Source organism: Salmo salar, chromosome ssa02, assembly GCF_905237065.1.
Source record: "Salmo salar chromosome ssa02, Ssal_v3.1, whole genome shotgun sequence".
NCBI lineage: Eukaryota > Metazoa > Chordata > Actinopteri > Salmoniformes > Salmonidae > Salmo > Salmo salar.
The window spans coordinates 10346490-10371739 of NC_059443.1; the positions used below are offsets into that span (position 1 = coordinate 10346490).

The window sequence follows — 25250 nt, forward strand, 5'->3', positions numbered from 1 at the left end:
ATACCGCTCAGGAAGGAGATGTGTTCTGTCTCCTAGAGATGAACGTACTTTAGTGCGAAAAGTTCAAATCAATCCCAGAACAACAGCAACACCTTGTGAAGATGCTGGAGGAAACAGGTACAAAAGTATCTATATCCACAGTAAAACGAGTCCTATGTCGACATAACCTGAAAGGCAGCTCAGCAAGGAAGAAGCGACAGCTCCAAAACTGCCATAAAAAAAGCCAGATTTATGGTTTGCAACTGCACATAAGGACAAAGATCGTACTTTTTGGAGAAAAAAGGTTCTGAAATCTCTGGTCAGAAATAGAACTGTTTGGCCATAATGACCATCGTTAAGTTTGGAGGAAAAAGGGGGAAGCTTGCAAACCGAAGAACACCATCCCAACCGTGAAGCATGGGGTGGCAACATCATGTTTCTGGGGTGCTTTGCTGCAGGAGGAACTGGTGCACTTCACAAAATAGATGGCATCATGAGGTAGAAAAATTATGTGGATATATTGAAGCAACATCTCAAGACATCAGTCAGGAAGTTAAAGCTTGGTCGCAAATGGGTCTTCCAAATGGACAATGACCCCAAGCATACTTCCAAAGTTGTGGCAAAATGGCTTAAGGACAACAAAGTCAAGGTATTGGAGTGGCCAACACAAAGCCCTAACCTCAATCCTATAGAAAATTTGGGCTGAACTGAAAAAGCAAGGAGGCTTACAAACCTGACTCAGTTACACCAGCTCTGTCAAGAGGAAAAGGACATTTCAGGCAATTTATTGTGGGAAGCTTGTGGAAGGCTACCCGAAATGTTTGACCCAAGTTACCAATTTAAAGGCAATGCTACCAAATACTAATTGAGTGTATGTAAACTTCTGACCCACTGTGAATGTGATGAAAGAAAGAAAAGCTGAAATAAATCATTCTCTCTACTATTTTTCTGACATGGCACATTCTTAAAATAAGGTGTGGATCTTAACTGACCTAAGACAGGGAATTTTTACTAGGATTAAATGTCAGAAATTGGGAAAAACTGAGTTGAAATGTATTTGGCTAAGGTGTTTGTAAACTTCCAACTTCGACTATAGACAACCCATAAAATAATCTGCTGTTTCCAGCTACAATAGTCATTTACAACATTAACAATGTCTACCCTGCACTTCTGATCAATTTGATATTATTTTAATGGACCAAAAAATTGGTTCTCTTTCAAAAACAAGGACATTTCTAAGTGACCCCAAACTTTTCAATGGTAGTTTATATTGATGAATGAAACAATTGGTTCATGATTTAATGATAATCTATCAATGGCATTCAATGTGATATTATAATAATAAAATAATATATCCCATTTAGCAGATGCTTATAACCAAAGTGACTGACAGTAAGTAGTACATTTTGGTATACTGTCATTGCAAGCGCTGTGCTCTACTAACTGAGCCACTGTCACGTCCTGACCAGTATAAGGGGTTATTTGTTATTGTAGTTTGGTCAGGACGTGGCAGGGGTTGTTTGTTTAGAGTGTTTCGGGGTTTGTTGGGCTATGTTCTGTTTTAAGAGGGGTGTTTGTTTAGAGTGTTTTGGGGTTTGTTGGGTTATGTTCTATGTTAGTATATTTCTATGTTTATCTAGTATGTCTAGTTCTATGTTTAGTTAATGGGGTTGACCTTCAATTGGAAGCAGCTGCTCTTAGTTGCTTCTAATTGAAGGTCCTATTTAAGATGGGTGTTTTTCTGTGGGAGTTTGTGGGTAGTTGTTCCTTGTTTAGTGTTTGTTGCACCTGACGGGACTGTTTCGTGTTGTTCTTTTTTGTATATGTACTTATTTGTTTCTCCTTCTTCAAAATAAAAAGAAGATGAGTATACATATTCCCGCTGCATTTTGGTCAAATCCTTACGACACCCGTGACAGAACAACCCACCAACAAAGGACCAAGCAGCGGGGTAAGGAGCACGATGAAGAAGGATGGACATGGGCGGAGATGAGGATGAGCATATCCAGGGCTATGGAGGAGTTAAGGAAGCCTGAGAGGCAGCCCCATTATTATTTTTTTTTGGGGGGGGGGCACACGGGTCGTTTGGCTAGGCCAGGGTTGAGCCCTAAGCCAACTCCCCGTGCTTACCGGAGGCAGCGTCATACTGGTCAGGCCCCGTGCTATGGGGTGATGCACACGGCGTCGAGGCCGAGCATCCACAGGCCGGTGTGCTCGGTGCCAGCGTCCCGCATTTGCCGGGGGGAAGCGGGCACCCAGCCAGTACGGGTGGTGCCAGTCCTGCGCTCGAGACCGCCAGTGCGCCTCCACGGCCCAGTGTATCCTGTTCCCGCTCCCCGCACTAGCCCTGAGGTGCGTGTCTCCAGTCTGGCGCCTCCAAAGCCAGCACCACGCACCAGGCCTCCAGTGCGTCAGCCCAGTCTAGTACGTCCTGTTCCCGCTCCTCGCACTAGCCTTGGGGTGCATGTCTCCAGTCTAGTACCTCCACTACCAGCCCCACGCACCAGGCCTCCAGTGCGTCAGCCCAATCCAGCTCATCCTGCTCCTGCTCCTGCTCCCCGCACTAGCCCTGAGGTGCGTGTCTCCAGTCTGGCGCCTCCAAAGCCAGCCCCACGCATCAGGCCTTCAGTGCGCAGTCCCCGTCCAGAGCTTCCGGCAACAGTGCCCTGTTCAGAGAGTCCGGCAACAATGCCCTGTTCAGAGTGTCCGGCAACAGTGCCTCGTCCAGAGTGTCCGGCAACAGTGCCTCGTCCAGAGTGTCCGGCAACAGTGCCTCGTCCAGAGTGTCCGGCAACAGTGCCTCGTCCAGAGTGTCCGGCAACAGTGCCTCGTCCAGAGTGTCCGGCAACAGTGCCCCGTCCAGAGCTTCCGGCGACAGTGCCCCGTAGAGAGATGGCCCACAGTCCGGAGCCAGCAGAGACGGCCCACAGTCCGGAGCTGAGAGAGACGGCCCACAGTCCGGAGCCGAGAGAGACGGCCCACAGTCCGGAACCGAGAGAGACGGCCCACAGTCCAGAACCGAGAGAGTCGCCCTACAGTCCGGAATCAGCGCAGCCAGAGTCGCCCTTCAGCCCGAGGTCTCCAGCGACGCACATCAGCCCGAGGTCTTCAGCGATGCGCCATAGCCCAGAGACTTCGGGAGGGGTAATATTTAATAAGTATTTAGCGGGGGTGGACAGGTTAGGTTGGGGAGTAAGGCCGGAGCCTGAGCCACCTCTGTAGGAGGAGGTTGGGGAGGGGGGGTGTAGCACAAGAACCGTCGGTGACGGTGGCCACCCTCCCTTTCCTCCCTTTAGTTTGGGATTATTTTTGTTTTGGGGTTTATTTTTTTGTGTTTATTTTTTGTGTGAGGTGCATCTGGGGTCTGCACCTTTGGGGGGGGGGGTACTGTCACGTCCTGACCAGTATAAGGGGTTATTTGTTATTGTAGTTTGGTCAGGATGTGGCAGGGGGTGTTTGTTTAGAGTGTTTCGGGGTTTGTTGGGCTATGTTCTGTTTTAAGAGGGGTGTTTGTTTAGAGTGTTTCGGGGTTTGTTGGGTTATGTTCTATATTAGTATATTTCTATGTTAATCTAGTATGTCTAGTTCTATGTTTAGTTAATGGGGTTGACCTTCAATTGGAAGCAGCTGCTCTTAGTTGCTTCTAATTGAAGGTCCTATTTAAGATGGGTGTTTTTCTGTGGGAGTTTGTGGGTAGTTGTTCCTTGTTTAGTGTTTGTTGCACCTGACGGGACTGTTTCGTGTTGTTCTTTTTTGTATACGTATTTAGTTGTTTTCCTTCTTCAAAATAAAAAGAAGATGAGTATACATATTCCCGCTGCATTTTGGTCAAATCCTTACGACACCCGTGACAGCCACATTCAAACTATCTTAGTGATACACATCAAGCTCTATTTCAGACTGCTCTCTGTCTGACCTCCTAGTATCTGACCATGTTGATGGCCCAGCTGCAGAGGCGGTGGACTTGGTCCTGACTAGGTCAGGGTGAAACTCTGGGTTCCTCATGTACTTCTGCTTCACCACCACCAGACATGACTCAGCGATGTGCTCCTTGTCATACGACACCAGCGGAGGTCATCCACCTGGAAACCACAGGGAGACATGTTTGCATCAAGATACAATACCTATTCATGTAGAAAGGGTGATGTATTGTTGTCAGTCAAGTGGAACTAACACAGCTTTTGACTGTAAAACACGTCTTGCACATGTTGATGATGTCACAAGGCAGACTAATGTTGGATTGGTTGATGGACTTGTTGAGCCAACATAATAAAGACAATCCAAGAACATTCATCTTTGAGCCCAGAGGACCGTACAGTACAGTGGCGCTGGCTCCTTTCAGAACTATATTCAAAGAGCCATCATGCAGCTGAATTGTGAGGATGAGACATGCAGGGTACATACAGGGTCAAGGCCCAGACCCAGATTACACTGGCATCCCTCAGACAGACGATGATGTGATTGACACAGTGACGGGTGGTAACCTTGGTTACCTTGCCCCTAAAGGCCCGGGCTGCCTTCCAGCTCCTCTGCTTGGGAACGAAGCCACACGGAGCCAGCAGCACCATCACCGCCACCTTGATCACCGCTGCCGGAGGGTTCAGCTCCTTGGAGACAGATACAATGTACCACCAGGTAGTTATTGCAGAATATAATTGATCTATCAATGACTTTCCTGGCTTTATGACAATTGAATAAATCAATCAAGAACCATATACAACAAACCAAAAGGATCATTAGCTTGATTTAGACACAGCAAGTACTGTAAATAACTGGTTCATTTACAGGTTGACTGGTTACCTTATTAGATATGTGGCTTAGCGACAATTGCTCTATAATCTATGACATGATTTGAGTATTGTACCTTGTTAAGGCTGTCCAGCACTGCAGTAGCAGCCTGCAGAACGGGCTCTGCCTTGGCCAGGTCAGTCTCACAGTCCCTATGCTTCAGTGAATCCTCTGTCTGGATGACAGACAGCTGAACAGAGGACACAGACACTGTCAGCTAAGTCACTTAGCTAAGTCACTCCTTCAACTGTGAGGGCTTGACCTTTTTTTGTGAAATAAGTGAAATAATAGACCTGGGTGAAAAACATAATGTCAAGTATTTGTCTTGAAATATTTGAGATGCGCTTGATTGAGATTGGAGTTTGCACTTTTAGGACTATTCTATTGTCCATTGCACCGGGCAAAAGTAGATCAAGCGCGAATCAAGTATTAAAAATGCCATCTAGTAATATAGATATTTGATATGTAATTGAGCCATGTCTGATTGGATATTTAACAAGATGACCTGCTACATCTGCAGCCTCTCTCTGGTAGCTACATCTCAGTCTGCTGTCCAATCTAACTGACGAGAGCTTCTGCATCAGCGTTCTTCAGGGTCAGATCCTCTTCTTGGGATGCCAGTTTGGCTTTTAGCTCCTTAACCTACAGTAAACCACACAGTCCCATAAGAGGATCCCATCTCAGACTGCACACTACTTTTGACCAGAGTCCATAGGGCTGTGGTCAAAAGTAGGTCCCATAGGGCTGTGGTGACTTTTTCCACATTTTGTTACATTACAGCCTTACTCAACAACAAAAAATCTATACACAATCAATCTACAAACAATACCCCATAATAACATCACAATACCCCATAATGACAAAGCAAAAACAGCCATGTCTGCACATTTATTAAAAATGTAAAACTGAAATATAACATTTACATAAGTATTCAGACTCTTTACTCAGTACTTTATTGAAGCCCCTTTGGCAGTGATTACAACCTCGAGTCTTCTTGGGTATGACGCTACAAGCTTGGCACACCTGTATTTGGGGAGTTTCTCCCATTCTTCACTGCGGATCCTCTCAAGCTCTGTCAGGTTGGATGGGGAAAGTCGCTGCACAGCAATTTTCAGGTCTCTCCAGAGATGTTCGATCGGGTTCAAGTCCGGGCTCTGGCTGGGCCACTCAAGGACATTCAGAGACTTGTCCCGAAGCCACTCCTGCATTGTCTTGGCTGTGTGCTTAGGGTCGTTGTCCTATTCGAAGGTGAACCTTCGCCCCAGTCTGAGGTCCTGAGCGCTCTGGATCTCTCTATAATTTTCTCCGTTCATCTTTCCCTTGATCCTGACTAGTCTCCCAGTCCCTGCCACTGAAAAACATCCCCACATCATGATGCTGCCACCACCATGCTTCACCGTAGGGATGGTGCCAGGGTTCCTCCAAGACATAATGCTTGGCATTTAGGCCAAAGAGTTCAATCTTGGTTTCATCAGACCAGAGAATCTTGTTTCTCATGGTCTGAGAGTCCTTTGGGTGCCTTTTGGCAAACTCCAAGCGGCCTCTCATGTGCCTTTTACTGAGGAGAGGCGTCCATCTGGCCATTCTACCATAAAATCCAGATTGATGGAGTGCTGCAGAGATAGTTGTCTTTCTGGAAGGTTCTGCCATCTCCACAGAGGAACTCTGGAGCTCTGTCAGAGTGACCATCTGGTTCTTGGTCACCTCCTGACCAAGGCCCTTCTCCCCCGATTGCATAGTTTGGCCGGGCAGCCAGCTCTAGGAAGAGTCTTCCATTTAAGAATGATGGAGGGCACTGTGTTCTTGGGGACCTTCAATGCTGCAGACATTTTTTGGTATCCTTCCCCAGATCTGTGCCTCGACACAATCCTGTCTTGGAGCTCTACGGACAATTCCTTCAACTTCATGGCTTGGTTTTTGCTCTGACATACACTGTCAACTGTGGAACCTTATATAGACAGGTGTGTGCCTTTCCAAATCATGTCCAATTAGTTGAATTTAACACAGGTGGACTCTAATCACGTTGTAGAAACATCTCAAGGATGATCAATGGAAACAGGATGCACCTGAACTCAATTTCGAGTCTCATAGCAAAGGGTCTGAATACTTATGTAAATAAGGTATCTGTTTTGAAATTGTAATAAATTAGCAAAAATGTAAAAAATATCTGTTTCGCTTTGTCATTATGGGGTATAGTGTGTAGATTGATGACGACATGTTTTTTATTTAATCCATTTTAGAATAAGGCTGTAAAGTAATAAAATGTGGAAAAAGTCAAGGGGTCTGAATACATTCTGAAGGCACCGTACAGTATATAGAGAATAGGGTACCATTTGAGCAATACATGAATATCATCATACTTTGGATAATGAATCTGATTTATGTCACGTCTGTGTTAATGATATTATAATACATCTTCTGATGGCATTTTTTTTTTGCAATAAAAATTGATTAAATAAATGGAAATCCAATGTTGTACTCTTTCCGGCAATAGCTATAAAATGTGATTTACGTACATTTCAAGGTTTATCAGCAGCATTCAATCAGTGGAAAGGCAAAAGGCATTATACAAATGTGCTACTCAAACCTCCTCTGATCTCGTCCCACAGCCTTGAGGTTCTGATATTAACAAAACGTTAAAGCCTGCCTCTCAAATGGCACCCTATTCCCTACATTCCAAATGGCACCCTATTCCCTACATTCCAAATGGCACCCTATTCCATACATTCCAAATGCACCCTATTCCCTACATTCCAAATGTCACCCTATTCCCTACATTCCAAATGGCACCCTATTCCATACAATCCAAATGCACCCTATTCCCTACATTCCAAATGGCACCCTATTCCCTACATTCCAAATGGCACCCTATTCCCTACATTCCAAACGGCACCCTATTCCCTACATTCCAAATGCACTCTATTCCATACATTCCAAATGGCACCCTATTCCATACATTCTAAATGGCACCATATTCCATACATTCCAAATGGCACCCTATTCCATACATTCCAAATGGCACCCTATTCCCTACATTCCAAATGGCACCCTATTCCATACATTCCAAATGCACCCTATTCCATACATTCCAAATGGCACCCTATTTCCTACATTCCAAATGGCACCCTATTCCATACATTCCAAATGGCACCTTATTCCCTACATTCCAAATGGCACCTTATTCCCTGTATAGTGCAGAGGGCCTGGTTTAAAGTAGTGCACCATAGGAAATAGGGTGCCATTTGGGACGTACTCAGACTCCTACCTGAGCGGCGGTAGTCTGGAGCTTCTGAAGGCCGCTGACGAGGCGCTTCATCTTCCCACGGATCTGAGCCCGGCTCTTCCCCAGGAACTTGCTGTACAGGGTGATCTGCTGGAGAAAGCTCTTTTGGAGTGGTGTAATTGTACTTCTTCTCATCGTGCCGGGTATTTTTCACTTGCCTGGTTGACACTGGTGTGAACATAGGCCATGAAAAGACTAATGGATTTCTGGACGGCTGGCTGTAAAAATAAGCAGAGGTGGGGAGGGGGGGAGGGAGAAGCACAGCAGGGGCTCTCTGGATTGAGTGGAGTTTAACGTCCCCAAGCTGATGGGCCCTGAAATATTATCTTCATAAATTCTGAATTCATCTACAAGTTTTGCCATTTTACTTGGCCAGCCTCGACTTACTCAATCTCAAATTTAGGGCCAGCTAGCAGGACTGATTAGGCTTTGAAACCACTGGGAAAATAATGTGTTTAAGGCCTGTGACATGCAGTGCATAACGCAGAGGCTCTGTTTACATTATCCCTCATGTCCTTCAACTTTCTTTTACACAGTACTCTACTACACACAGTGTTGAAGCTACAGCATAGCCCTACTGACTGGGTATTTATCATAGTACTGCTCAATGAACCGCCATGTCACAATTAATCACATGCCATTAGCGATCAATTAATGCAAAAACAAAGTGGCGAAGAGAACAGGGCTAAAACCTGAACATCACTCACAAAAGGCCATTGTACGTGATCCAGGAACCAGTGGGAAAAATCATTAGTAATTAAGATCTGACATAATGCCTTTTGACAAAGTGTTGCATGTTCAGTTGAGACGCGGAGCAGCAAAGTTCTCATTGATTTACCTAGTTCATCCATTATTTGTGGCTTGTGCATTTTTTAAACTACATTTAATTGAGCATTTATTTAATTGGGTTTCGCTACTTCTTTAACAAGACAAACATGTTTAAATATTGATCGCTTTATATGTAATTTCTCACAAATAATTCTTTGATTTCAGGTTTCAACTTCTCATACAAGGCAGGCGTATTTCCATGTTTTCCTTTGATGGATGTTTTCAGCGCTGCCAGACTCAAGTGCTTGGAGTTGAGGCCAGTGACCCTCTGTTCAGCTGCTGGAAGTGGGTCATTCAAATCATACAGCTTTGGAGTAACACATTGTACTGGAGAAAAGGTCAATACCATTGCCACGTGCGCACACACAGCGAGAGAGACACAAATTCACACACACATACACTCCTACAGTCTTGTCCCACAGCTCTCCACAGCAGCAGCATGTGAAGGCCCTTCCTGTTAGTGCGGTGACAGCTGTGCCTCCTGAGAGGGTTGTCATTACCATATTAATCACTCTGCTCTTATTAACATAAATGATCCTGGGTACTGATCGTTCCACTGCCATGAGTGAAAACAATGATACGTCTACTCTGCACACACACACACACACACACACACACACACACACACACACACACACACACACACACACACACACACACACACACACACACACACACACACACACACACACACACACACACACACACACACACACACAGTAGTCATCTGCCATGCGACCAGCCATTTGTCAGTAGCTCAGTGAGTCTCAGTGGAGAAGTAATGATGAGGGATCTATGGTAAAGTTAATACAGCTGCACTGCTGTAATTACAAGATGTTCATTAAAAGTCTGACTAAGTCTTAAACCCTTTACGAGTGTCATTAGGAAGGACATGGCCAAAACACACTACAGCACAGTGTAAACTGTTGTTCTAATCGAGGACAGTAATTACAACTAACTACGTCTAACCTGTATAGCAGAATGCTGTAGTCAACCTGACTGTACTGTATGTAGCTCTATTCTTGTGTATTTTATTTCATTCATCTCCTTACTATTTTAATATTTTCATTGATTTCTTAACTCTGCGTTGTTGGGATGGGCTCGTAAGAAAGCAGTTCATGGTAAAGTCTACACCAGTTGTATTCCACGCATGTGAGAAAATGTACTTTGATTTGATTTGATTTTAACATAGACCACAGAGATAAAATCCAGATCAAAAACACCATCACATCAGTACAACTACACGGCCTTGTATTGTCATTCATCTACTGGAACAGACCTGAGCTGTGTAAAACACCATCACATCAGTACAACTACACGGCCTTGTAGTGTCATTCATCTACTGGAACAGACCTGAGATGTGTAAAACACCATCACATCAGTACAACTACATGGCCTTGTAGTGTCATTCATCTACTGGAACAGACCTGAGCTGTATAAAACACCATCACATCAGTACAACTACACGGCCTTGTAGTGTCATTCATCTACTGGAACAGACCTGAGCTGTGTAAAACACCATCACATCAGTACAACTACACGGCCTTGTAGTGTCATTCATCTACTGGAACAGACCTGAGCTGTGTAAAACACCATCACATCAGTACAACTACACGGCCTTGTAGTGTCATTAATCTACAGGAACAGACCTGAGCTGTGTAAAACACCATCACATCAGTACAACTACACGGCCTTGTAGTGTCATTCATCTACTGGAACAGACCTGAGCTGTGTAAAACACCATCACATCAGTACAACTACACGGCCTTGTAGTGTCATTCATCTACTGGAACAGACCTGAGCTGTGTAAAACACCATCACATCAGTACAACTACACGGCCTTGTAGTGTCAATCATCTACTGGAACAGACCTGCGCTGTATAAAACACCATCACATCAGTACAACTACACGGCCTTGTAGTGTCAATCATCTACTGGAACAGACCTGCGCTGTGTAAAACACCATCACATCAGTACAACTACACGGCCTTGTAGTGTCATTCATCTACTGGAACAGACCTGAGCTGTGTAAAACACCATCACATCAGTACAACTACACGGCCTTGTAGTGTTATTCATCTACTGGAACAGACCTGAGCTGTGTAAAACACCATCACATCACTACAACTACACGGCCTTGTAGTGTCATTCATCTACTGGAACAGACCTGAGCTGTGTAAAACACCATCACATCAGTACAACTACACGGCCTTGTAGTGTCATTCATCTACAGGGAACAGACCTGAGCTGTGTAAAACACCATCACATCAGTACAACTACACAGCCCTGTAGTGTCATTAATCTACAGGAACAGACCTGAGCTGTGTAAAACACCATCACATCACTACGACTACACGGCCTTGTAGTGTCATTCATTTACTGGAACAGACCTGAGCTGTGTGAAACACCATCACATCAGTACAACTACACTGCCTTGTAGTGTTATTCATCTACTGGAACAGAGCTGAGTTGTGTAAAACACCATCACATCACTACAACTACACGGCCTTGTAGTGTCATTCATCTACTGGAACAGACCGGAGCTGTGTAACACACCATCACATCAGTACAACTACACGGCCTTGTAGTGTCATTCATCTACAGGGAACAGACCTGAGTTGTGTAAAACACCATCACATCAGTACAACTACACGGCCTTGTAGTGTCATTCATCTACAGGGAACAGACCTGAGCTGTGTAAAACACCATCACATCAGTACAACTACACGGCCTTGTAGTGTCATTCATCTACTGGAACAGACCTGAGCTGTGTAAAACACCATCACATCAGTACAACTACACGGCCTTGTATTGTCATTCATCTACTGGAACAGACCTGAGCTGTGTAAAACACCATCACATCAGTACAACTACACGGCCTTGTAGTATCATTCATCTACTGGAACAGACCTGAGATGTGTAAAACACCATCACATCAGGACAACTACACGGCCTTGTAGTGTCAATCATCTACTGGAACAGACCTGAGCTGTGAAAAACACCATCACATCAGTACAACTACACAGCCTTGTAGTGTCATTCATCTACAGGAACAGACCTGAGCTGTGTAAAACACCATCACATCAGTACAACTACACGGCCTTGTAGTGTCATTCATCTACTGGAACAGACCTGAGCTGTGTAAAACACCATCACATCAGTACAACTACACGGCCTTGTAGTGTCATTCATCTACAGGAACAGACCTGAGCTGTGTAAAACACCATCACATCAGTACAACTACACGGCCTTGTAGTGTCATTCATCTACAGGAACAGACCTGAGCTGTGTAAAACACCATCACATCACTACAACTACACGGCCTTGTAGTGTCATTCATCTACTGGAACAGACCTGAGCTGTGTAAAACACCATCACATCAGTACAACTACACGGCCTTGTAGTGTCATTCATCTACAGGGAACAGACCTGAGCTGTGTAAAACACCATCACATCACTACAACTACACGGCCTTGTAGTGTCATTCATCTACTTGAACAGACCTGAGCTGTGTAAAACACCACCACATCAGTACAACTACACGGCCTTGTAGTGTCATTCATCTACAGGAACAGACCTGAGCTGTGTAAAACACCACCACATCAGTACAACTACACGGCCTTGTAGTGTCATTCATCTACTGGAACAGACCTGAGCTGTATAAAACAGCATCACATCAGTACAACTACACGGCCTTGTAGTGTCATTCATCTACTGGAACAGACCTGAGCTGTGTAAAACACCATCACATCAGTACAACTACACGGCCTTGTAGTGTCATTCATCTACTGGAACAGACCTGAGCTGTGTAAAACACCATCACATCAGTACAACTACACGGCCTTGTAGTGTCATTCATCTACTGGAACAGACCTGAGCTGTGTAAAACACCATCACATCAGTACAACTACACGGCCTTGTAGTGTCATTCATCTACTGGAACAGACCTGAGCTGTGTAAAACACCACCACATCAGTACAACTACACGGCCTTGTAGTGTCATTCATCTACAGGAACAGACCTGAGCTGTGTAAAACACCACCACATCAGTACAACTACACGGCCTTGTAGTGTCATTCATCTACTGGAACAGACCTGAGCTGTATAGAACACCATCACATCAGTACAACTACACGGCCTTGTAGTGTCATTCATCTACTGGAACAGACCTGAGCTGTGTAAAACACCATCACATCAGTACAACTACACGGCCTTGTAGTGTCATTCATCTACAGGAACAGACCTGAGCTGTGTAAAACACCATCACATCAGTACAACTACACAGCCCTGTAGTGTCATTCATCTACAGGAACAGACCTGAGCTGTGTAAAACACCATCACATCACTACAACTACACGGCCTTGTAGTGTCATTCATCTACTGGAACAGACCTGAGCTGTGTAAAACACCATCACATCAGTACAACTACACGGCCTTGTAGTGTCATTCATCTACAGGGAACAGACCTGAGCTGTGTAAAACACCATCACATCAGTACAACTACACGGCCTTGTAGTGTCATTCATCTACAGGGAACAGACCTAGCTGTGTAAAACACCATCACATCAGTACAACTACACAGCCCTGTAGTGTCATTCATCTACAGGAACAGACCTGAGCTGTGTAAAACACCATCACATCACTACAACTACACGGCCTTGTAGTGTCATTCATCTACTGGAACAGACCTGAGCTGTGTAAAACACCATCACATCAGTACAACTACACGACCTTGTAGTGTCATTCATCTACAGGGAACAGACCTGAGCTTTGTAAAACACCATCACATCAGTACAACTACACGGCCTTGTAGTGTCATTCATCTACTCGAACAGACCTGAGCTGTGTAAAACACTATCACATCAGTACAACTACACGGCCTTGTAGTGTCATTCATCTACAGGAACAGACCTGAGCTGTGTAAAACACCACCACATCAGTACAACTACACGGCCTTGTAGTGTCATTCATCTACTGGAACAGACCTGAGCTGTATAAAACACCATCACATCAGTACAACTACACGGCCTTGTAGTGTCATTCATCTACTGGAACAGACCTGAGCTGTGTAAAACACCATCACATCAGTACAACTACACGGCCTTGTAGTGTCATTCATCTACTGGAACAGACCTGAGCTGTGTAAAACACCATCACATCAGTACAACTACACGGCCTTGTAGTGTCATTCATCTACTGGAACAGACCTGAGCTGTGTAAAACACCATCACATCAGTACAACTACACGGCCTTGTAGTGTCAATCATCTACTGGAACAGACCTGCGCTGTGTAAAACAACATCACATCAGTACAACTACACGGCCTTGTAGTGTCAATCATCTACTGGAACAGACCTGCGCTGTGTAAAACACCATCACATCAGTACAACTACACGGCCTTGTAGTGTCATTCATTTACTGGAACAGACCTGAGCTGTGTAAAACACCATCACATCAGTACAACTACACGGCCTTGTAGTGTTATTCATCTACTGGAACAGACCTGAGCTGTGTAAAACACCTCCACATCACTACAACTACACGGCCTTGTAGTGTCATTCATCTACTGGAACAGACCTGAGCTGTGTAAAACACCATCACATCAGTACCACTACACGGCCTTGTAGTGTCATTCATCTACAGGGAACAGACCTGAGCTGTGTAAAACACCATCACATCAGTACAACTACACGGCCTTGTAGTGTCATTCATCTACAGGGAACAGACCTGAGCTGTGTAAAACACCATCACATCAGTACAACTACACGGCCTTGTAGTGTCATTATTCTACTGGAACAGACCTGAGCTGTGTAAAACACCATCACATCAGTACAACTACACGGCCTTGTATTGTCATTCATCTACTGGAACAGACCTGAGCTGTGTAAAACACCATCACATCAGTACAACTACACGGCCTTGTAGTGTCATTCATCTACAGGGAACAGACCTGAGCTGTGTAAAACACCATCACATCAGTACAACTACACGGCCTTGTAGTGTCATTCATCTACTGGAACAGACCTGAGCTGTGTAAAACACCACCACATCAGTACAACTACACGGCCTTGTAGTGTCATTCATCTACAGGAACAGACCTGAGCTGTGTAAAACACCACCACATCAGTATAACTACACGGCCTTGTAGTGTCATTCATCTACTGGAACAGACCTGAGCTGTATAAAACACCATCACATCAGTACAACTACACGGCCTTGTAGTGTCATTCATCTACTGGAACAGACCTGAGCTGTGTAAAACACCATCACATCAGTACAACTACACGGCCTTGTACTGTCATTCATCTACTGGAACAGACCTGAGCTGTGTAAAACACCATCACATCAGTACAACTACACAGCCCTGTAGTGTCATTCATCTACAGGAACAGACCTGAGCTGTGTAAAACACCATCACATCACTACAACTACACGGCCTTGTAGTGTCATTCATCTACTGGAACAGACCTGAGCTGTGTAAAACACCATCACATCAGTACAACTACACGGCCTTGTAGTGTCATTCATCTACAGGGAACAGACCTGAGCTGTGTAAAACACCATCACATCAGTACAACTACACGGCCTTGTAGTGTCATTCATCTACTGGAACAGACCTGAGCTGTGTAAAACACCATCACATCAGTACAACTACACGGCCTTGTAGTGTCATTCATCTACAGGAACAGACCTGAGCTGTGTAAAACACCACCACATCAGTACAACTACACGGCCTTGTAGTGTCATTCATCTACAGGAACAGACCTGAGCTGTGTAAAACACCACCACATCAGTATAACTACACGGCCTTGTAGTGTCATTCATCTACTGGAACAGACCTGAGCTGTATAAAACACCATCACATCAGTACAACTACACGGCCTTGTAGTGTCATTCATCTACTGGAACAGACCTGAGCTGTGTAAAACACCATCACATCAGTACAACTACACGGCCTTGTACTGTCATTCATCTACTGGAACAGACCTGAGCTGTGTAAAACGCCATCACATCAGTACAACTACACAGCCCTGTAGTGTCATTCATCTACAGGAACAGACCTGAGCTGTGTAAAACACCATCACATCACTACAACTACACGGCCTTGTAGTGTCATTCATCTACTGGAACAGACCTGAGCTGTGTAAAACACCATCACATCAGAACAACTACACGGCCTTGTAGTGTCATTCATCTACAGGGAACAGACCTGAGCTGTGTAAAACACCATCACATCAGTACAACTACACGGCCTTGTAGTGTCATTCATCTACTGGAACAGACCTGAGCTGTGTAAAACACCATCACATCAGTACAACTACACGGCCTTGTAGTGTCATTCATCTACAGGAACAGACCTGAGCTGTGTAAAACACCACCACATCAGTACAACTACACGGCCTTGTAGTGTCATTCATCTACTGGAACAGACCTGAGCTGTATAAAACACCATCACATCAGTACAACTACACGGCCTTGTAGTGTCATTCATCTACTGGAACAGACCTGAGCTGTGTAAAACACCATCACATCAGTACAACTACACGGCCTTGTAGTGTCATTCATCTACTGGAACAGACCTGAGCTGTGTAAAACACCATCACATCAGTACAACTACACGGCCTTGTAGTGTCATTCATCTACAGGAACAGACCTGAGCTGTGTAAAACACCATCACATCAGTACAACTACAGGGCCTTGTAGTGTCATTCATCTACTGGAACAGACCTGAGCTGTGTAAAACACCATCACATCAGTACAACTACACGGCCTTGTAGTGTCAATCATCTACTGGAACAGACCTGCGCTGTGTAAAACACCATCACATCAGTACAACTACACGGCCTTGTAGTGTCAATCATCTACTGGAACAGACCTGCGCTGTGTAAAACACCATCACATCAGTACAACTACACGGCCTTGTAGTGTCATTCATCTACTGGAACAGACCTGAGCTGTGTAAAACACCATCACATCAGTACAACTACACGGCCTTGTAGTGTTATTCATCTACTGGAACAGACCTGAGCTGTGTAAAACACCATCACATCACTACAACTACACGGCCTTGTAGTGTCATTCATCTACTGGAACAGACCTGAGCTGTGTAAAACACCATCACATCAGTACAACTACACGGCCTTGTAGTGTCATTCATCTACAGGGAACAGACCTGAGCTGTGTAAAACACCATCACATCAGTACAACTACACGGCCTTGTAGTGTCATTATTCTACTGGAACAGACCTGAGCTGTGTAAAACACCATCACATCAGTACAACTACACGGCCTTGTATTGTCATTCATCTACTGGAACAGACCTGAGCTGTGTAAAACACCATCACATCAGTACAACTACACGGCCTTGTAGTGTCATTCATCTACTGGAACAGACCTGAGATGTGTAAAACACCATCACATCAGTACAACTACACGGCCTTGTAGTGTCAATCATCTACTGGAACAGACCTGAGCTGTGTAAAACACCATCACATCAGTACAACTACACAGCCTTGTAGTGTCATTCATCTACAGGAACAGACCTGAGCTGTGTAAAACACCATCACATCAGTACAACTACACGGCCTTGTAGTGTCATTCATCTACTGGAACAGACCTGAGCTGTGTAAAACACCATCACATCAGTACAACTACACGGCCTTGTAGTGTCATTCATCTACAGGAACAGACCTGAGCTGTGTAAAACACCATCACATCAGTACAACTACACGGCCTTGTAGTGTCATTCATCTACTGGAACAGACCTGAGCTGTGTAAAACACCATCACATCAGTACAACTACACAGCCCTGTAGTGTCATTCATCTACAGGAACAGACCTGAGCTGTGTAAAACACCATCACATCACTACAACTACACGGCCTTGTAGTGTCATTCATCTACTGGAACAGACCTGAACTGTGTAAAACACCATCACATCAGTACAACTACACGGCCTTGTAGTGTCATTCATCTACAGGGAACAGACCTGAGCTGTGTAAAACACCATCACATCAGTACAACTACACGGCCTTGTAGTGTCATTCATCTACTGGAACAGACCTGAGCTGTGTAAAACACCACCACATCAGTACAACTACACGGCCTTGTAGTGTCATTCATCTACAGGAACAGACCTGAGCTGTGTAAAACACCACCACATCAGTATAACTACACGGCCTTGTAGTGTCATTCATCTACTGGAACAGACCTGAGCTGTATAAAACACCATCACATCAGTACAACTACACGGCCTTGTAATGTCATTCATCTACTGGAACAGACCTGAGCTGTGTAAAACACCATCACATCAGTACAACTACACGGCCTTGTACTGTCATTCATCTACTGGAACAGACCTGAGCTGTGTAAAACACCATCACATCAGTACAACTACACAGCCCTGTAGTGTCATTCATCTACAGGAACAGACCTGAGCTGTGTAAAACACCATCACATCACTACAACTACACGGCCTTGTAGTGTCATTCATCTACTGGAACAGACCTGAGCTGTGTAAAACACCATCACATCAGTACAACTACACGGCCTTGTAGTGTCATTCATCTACAGGGAACAGACCTGAGCTGTGTAAAACACCATCACATCAGTACAACTACACGGCCTTGTAGTGTCATTCATCTACTGGAACAGACCTGAGCTGTGTAAAACACCATCACATCAGTACAACTACACGGCCTTGTAGTGTCATTCATCTACAGGAACAGACCTGAGCTGTGTAAAACACCACCACATCAGTACAACTACACGGCCTTGTAGTGTCATTCATCTACTGGAACAGACCTGATCTGTATAAAACACCATCACATCAGTACAACTACACGGCCTTGTAGTGTCATTCATCTACTGGAACAGACCTGAGCTGTGTAAAACACCATAACATCAGTACAACTACACGGCCTTGTAGTGTCATTCATCTACTGGAACAGACCTGAGCTGTGTAAAACACCATCACATCAGTACAACTACACAGCCCTGTAGTGTCATTCATCTACAGGAACAGACCTGAGCTGTGTAAAACACCATCACATCACTACAACTACACGGCCTTGTAGTGTCATTCATCTACTGGAACAGACCTGAACTGTGTAAAACACCATCACATCAGTACAACTACACGGCCTTGTAGTGTCATTCATCTACAGGGAACAGACCTGAGCTGTGTAAAACACCATCACATCAGTACAACTACACGGCCTTGTAGTGTCATTCATCTACTGGAACAGACCTGAGCTGTGTAAAACACCACCACATCAGTACAACTACACGGCCTTGTAGTGTCATTCATCTACAGGAACAGACCTGAGCTGTGTAAAACACCACCACATCAGTATAACTACACGGCCTTGTAGTGTCATTCATCTACTGGAACAGACCTGAGCTGTATAAAACACCATCACATCAGTACAACTACAGGGCCTTGTAGTGTCATTCATCTACTGGAACAGACCTGAGCTGTGTAAAACACCATCACATCAGTACAACTACACGGCCTTGTACTGTCATTCATCTACTGGAACAGACCTGAGCTGTGTAAAACACCATCACATCAGTACAACTACACAGCCCTGTAGTGTCATTCATCTACAGGAACAGACCTGAGCTGTGTAAAACACCATCACATCACTACAACTACACGGCCTTGTAGTGTCATTCATCTACTGGAACAGACCTGAGCTGTGTAAAACACCATCACATCAGTACAACTACACGGCCTTGTAGTGTCATTCATCTACAGGGAACAGACCTGAGCTGTGTAAAACACCATCACATCAGTACAACTACACGGCCTTGTAGTGTCATTCATCTACTGGAAGAGACCTGAGCTGTGTAAAACACCATCACATCAGTACAACTACACGGCCTTGTAGTGTCATTCATCTACAGGAACAGACCTGAGCTGTGTAAAACACCACCACATCAGTACAACTACACGGCCTTGTAGTGTCATTCATCTACTGGAACAGACCTGAGCTGTATAAAACACCATCACATCAGTACAACTACACGGCCTTGTAGTGTCATTCATCTACTGGAACAGACCTGAGCTGTGTAAAACACCATCACATCAGTACAACTACACGGCCTTGTAGTGTCATTCATCTACTGGAACAGACCTGAGCTGTGTAAAACACCATCACATCAGTACAACTACACGGCCTTGTAGTGTCATTCATCTACAGGAACAGACCTGAACTGTGTAAAACACCATCACATCAGTACAACTACACGGCCTTGTAGTGTCATTCATCTACAGGGAACAGACCTGAGCTGTGTAAAACACCATCACATCAGTACAACTACACGGCCTTGTAGTGTCATTCATCTACTGGAACAGACCTGAGCTGTGTAAAACACCACCACATCAGTACAACTACACGGCCTTGTAGTGTCATTCATCTACAGGAACAGACCTGAGCTGTGTAAAACACCACCACATCAGTATAACTACACGGCCTTGTAGTGTCATTCATCTACTGGAACAGACCTGAGCTGTATAAAACACCATCACATCAGTACAACTACACGGCCTTGTAGTGTCATTCATCTACTGGAACAGACCTGAGCTGTGTAAAACACCATCACATCAGTACAACTACACGGCCTTGTACTGTCATTCATCTACTGGAACAGACCTGAGCTGTGTAAAACACCATCACATCAGTACAACTACACAGCCCTGTAGTGTCATTCATCTACAGGAACAGACCTGAGCTGTGTAAAACACCATCACATCACTACAACTACACGGCCTTGTAGTGTCATTCATCTACTGGAACAGACCTGAGCTGTGTAAAACACCATCACATCAGTACAACTACACGGCCTTGTAGTGTCATTCATCTACAGGGAACAGACCTGAGCTGTGTAAAACACCATCACATCAGTACAACTACACGGCCTTGTAGTGTCATTCATCTACTGGAACAGACCTGAGCTGTGTAAAACACCATCACATCAGTACAACTACACGGCCTTGTAGTGTCATTCATCTACAGGAACAGACCTGAGCTGTGTAAAACACCACCACATCAGTACAACTACACGGCCTTGTAGTGTCATTCATCTACTGGAAAAGACCTGAGCTGTATAAAACACCATCACATCAGTACAACTACACGGCCTTGTAGTGTCATTCATCTACTGGAACAGACCTGAGCTGTGTAAAACACCATCACATCAGTACAACTACACGGCCTTGTAGTGTCATTCATCTACTGGAACAGACCTGAGCTGTGTAAAACACCATCACATCAGTACAACTACACGGCCTTGTAGTGTCATTCATCTACAGGAACAGACCTGAGCTGTGTAAAACACCATCACATCAGTACAACTACACGGCCTTGTAGTGTCATTCATCTACTGGAACAGACCTGAGCTGTGTAAAACACCATCACATCAGTACAACTACACGGCCTTGTAGTGTCAATCATCTACTGGAACAGACCTGCGCTGTGTAAAACACCATCACATCAGTACAACTACACGGCCTTGTAGTGTCAATCATCTACTGGAACAGACCTGCGCTGTGTAAAACACCATCACATCAGTACAACAACACGGCCTTGTAGTGTCATTCATCTACTGGAACAGACCTGAGCTGTGTAAAACAATATCACATCAGTACAACTACACGGCCTTGTAGTGTCATTCATCTACTGGAACAGACCTGAGCTGTGTAAAACACCATCACATCAGTACAACTACACGGCCCTGTACTGTCATTCATCTACTGGAACAGACCTGAGCTGTGTAAAACACCATCACATCAGTACAACTACACAGCCCTGTAGTGTCATTCATCTACAGGAACAGACCTGAGCTGTGTAAAACACCATCACATCACTACAACTACACGGCCTTGTAGTGTCATTCATCTACTGGAACAGACCTGAGCTGTGTAAAACACCATCACATCAGTACATCTACACGGCCTTGTAGTGTCATTCATCTACAGGAACAGACCTGAGCTGTGTAAAACACCACCACATCAGTACAACTACACGGCCTTGTAGTGTCATTCATCTACTGGAACAGACCTGAGCTGTATAAAACACCATCACATCAGTACAACTACACGGCCTTGTAGTGTCATTCATCTACTGGAACAGACCTGAGCTGTGTAAAACACCATCACATCAGTACAACTACACGGCCTTGTAGTGTCATTCATCTACTGGAACAGACCTGAGCTGTGTAAAACACCATCACATCAGTACAACTACACGGCCTTGTACTGTCATTCATCTACTGGAACAGACCTGAGCTGTGTAAAACACCATCACATCAGTACAACTACACAGCCCTGTAGTGTCATTCATCTACAGGAACAGACCTGAGCTGTGTAAAACACCATCACATCACTACAACTACACGGCCTTGTAGTGTCATTCATCTACTGGAACAGACCTGAGCTGTGTAAAACACCATCACATCAGTACAACTACACGGCCTTGTAGTGTCATTCATCTACAGGGAACAGACCTGAGCTGTGTAAAACACCATCACATCAGTACAACTACACGGCCTTGTAGTGTCATTCATCTACTGGAACAGACCTGAGCTGTGTAAAACACCATCACATCAGTACAACTACACGGCCTTGTAGTGTCATTCATCTACAGGAACAGACCTGAGCTGTGTAAAACACCACCACATCAGTACAACTACACGGCCTTGTAGTGTCATTCATCTACTGGAACAGACCTGAGCTGTATAAAACACCATCACATCAGTACAACTACACGGCCTTGTAGTGTCATTCATCTACTGGAACAGACCTGAGCTGTGTAAAACACCATCACATCAGTACAACTACACGGCCTTGTAGTGTCATTCATCTACTGGAACAGACCTGAGCTGTGTAAAACACCATCACATCAGTACAACTACACGGCCTTGTAGTGTCATTCATCTACAGGAACAGACCTGAGCTGTGTAAAACACCATCACATCAGTACAACTACACGGCCTTGTAGTGTCATTCATCTACTGGAACAGACCTGAGCTGTGTAAAACACCATCACATCAGTACAACTACACGGCCTTGTAGTGTCAATCATCTACTGGAACAGACCTGCGCTGTGTAAAACACCATCACATCAGTACAACTACACGGCCTTGTAGTGTCAATCATCTACTGGAACAGACCTGCGCTGTGTAAAACACCATCACATCAGTACAACTACACGGCCTTGTAGTGTCATTCATCTACTGGAACAGACCTGAGCTGTGTAAAACACCATCACATCAGTACAACTACACGGCCTTGTAGTGTTATTCATCTACTGGAACAGACCTGAGCTGTGTAAAACACCATCACATCACTACAACTACACGGCCTTGTAGTGTCATTCATCTACTGGAACAGACCTGAGCTGTGTAAAACACCATCACATCAGTACAACTACACGGCCTTGTAGTGTCATTCATCTACAGGAACAGACCTGAGCTGTGTAAAACACCATCACATCAGTACAACTACACGGCCTTGTAGTGTCATTCATCTACTGGAACAGACCTGAGCTGTGTAAAACACCATCACATCAGTACAACTACACAGCCCTGTAGTGTCATTCATCTACAGGAACAGACCTGAGCTGTGTAAAACACCATCACATCACTACAACTACACGGCCTTGTAGTGTCATTCATCTACTGGAACAGACCTGAGATGTGTAAAACACCATCACATCAGTACAACTACACGGCCTTGTAGTGTCATTCATCTACTGGAACAGACCTGAGCTGTGTAAAACACCATCACATCAGTACAACTACACGGCCTTGTAGTGTCATTCATCTACAGGAACAGACCTGAGCTGTGTAAAACACCATCACATCAGTACAACTACACGGCCTTGTAGTGTCATTCATCTACTGGAACAGACCTGAGCTGTGTAAAACACCATCACATCAGTACAACTACACGGCCTTGTAGTGTCATTCATCTACTGGAACAGACCTGAGCTGTGTAAAACACCATCACATCAGTACAACTACACGGCCTTGTAGTGTCAATCATCTACTGGAACAGACCTGCGCTGTGTAAAACACCATCACATCAGTACAACTACACGGCATGGTAGTGTCAATCATCTACTGGAACAGACCTGCGCTGTGTAAAACACCATCACATCAGTACAACTACACGGCCTTGTAGTGTCATTCATCTACTGGAACAGACCTGAGTTGTGTAAAACACCATCACATCAGTACAACTACACGGCCTTGTAGTGTTATTCATCTACTGGAACAGACCTGAGCTGTGTAAAACACCATCACATCACTACAACTACACGGCCTTGTAGTGTCATTCATCTACTGGAACAGACCTGAGCTGTGTAAAACACCATCACATCAGTACAACTACACGGCCTTGTAGTGTCATTCATCTACAGGGAACAGACCTGAGCTGTGTAAAACACCATCACATCAGTACAACTACACGGCCTTGTAGTGTCATTCATCTACTGGAACAGACCTGAGCTGTGTAAAACACCATCACATCAGTACAACTATACGGCCTTGTAGTGTCATTCATCTACTGGAACAGACCTGAGCTGTGTAAAACACCATCACATCAGTACAACTACACGGCCTTGTAGTGTCAATCATCTACTGGAACAGACCTGAGCTGTGTAAAACACCATCACATCAGTACAACTACACGGCCTTGTAGTGTCATTCATCTACTGGAACAGACCTGAGCTGTGTAAAACACCATCACATCAGTACAACTACACGGCCTTGTAGTGTCATTCATCTACTGGAACAGACCTGAGCTGTGTAAAACACCATCACATCAGTACAACTACACGGCCTTGTAGTGTCATTCATCTACTGGAATAGACCTGAGCTGTGTTAAACACATTTCACATAGTTTCGTAAATCACTCAAAATGTATGATGAAATTCGTCCGTTTTGATTTATTTAAAAGAAATGGAAAACAGTCTGAACCCAGCCCTGGTAAAGAAGACTACAGTACCTTGTTGAAAGTGTCCAGTACATTTAATAAAGCTGTCTAGTAGCTACCAGGCCTCACCTCAATGTCCTCAGTCTCCTGGATGAACCTGAGGCTGACAGACTGCAGGGCCTCAGGGGGCCAGCAGTGGAACCAGTCCATGGTGGTGCAGTGGACCAGCGCGGGGAAGAGACGGGCCCTGAGACGCAGGGCACTGCCCACAGGAGACAGACACAGAACAAGCTAGAGAGAGACACTATCCGCATGGCAGGAAGAAGGAAGTGAGGTTCAGACAGACATGGACACTTGGCACCCTATTCCCTATTTAGTGCACTACTTTTGACCAGGCCCCATAGGGAGGCCCATATGGTCCTACTATGTTCAT

General features: G+C 44.8%; 1 pseudogene; it reads right to left on the minus strand.

The window, feature by feature from the left end:
* Positions 1–25250, minus strand: part of LOC123733372 (dynein axonemal heavy chain 11-like) — a 140235-nt pseudogene extending 114985 nt beyond the window's left edge.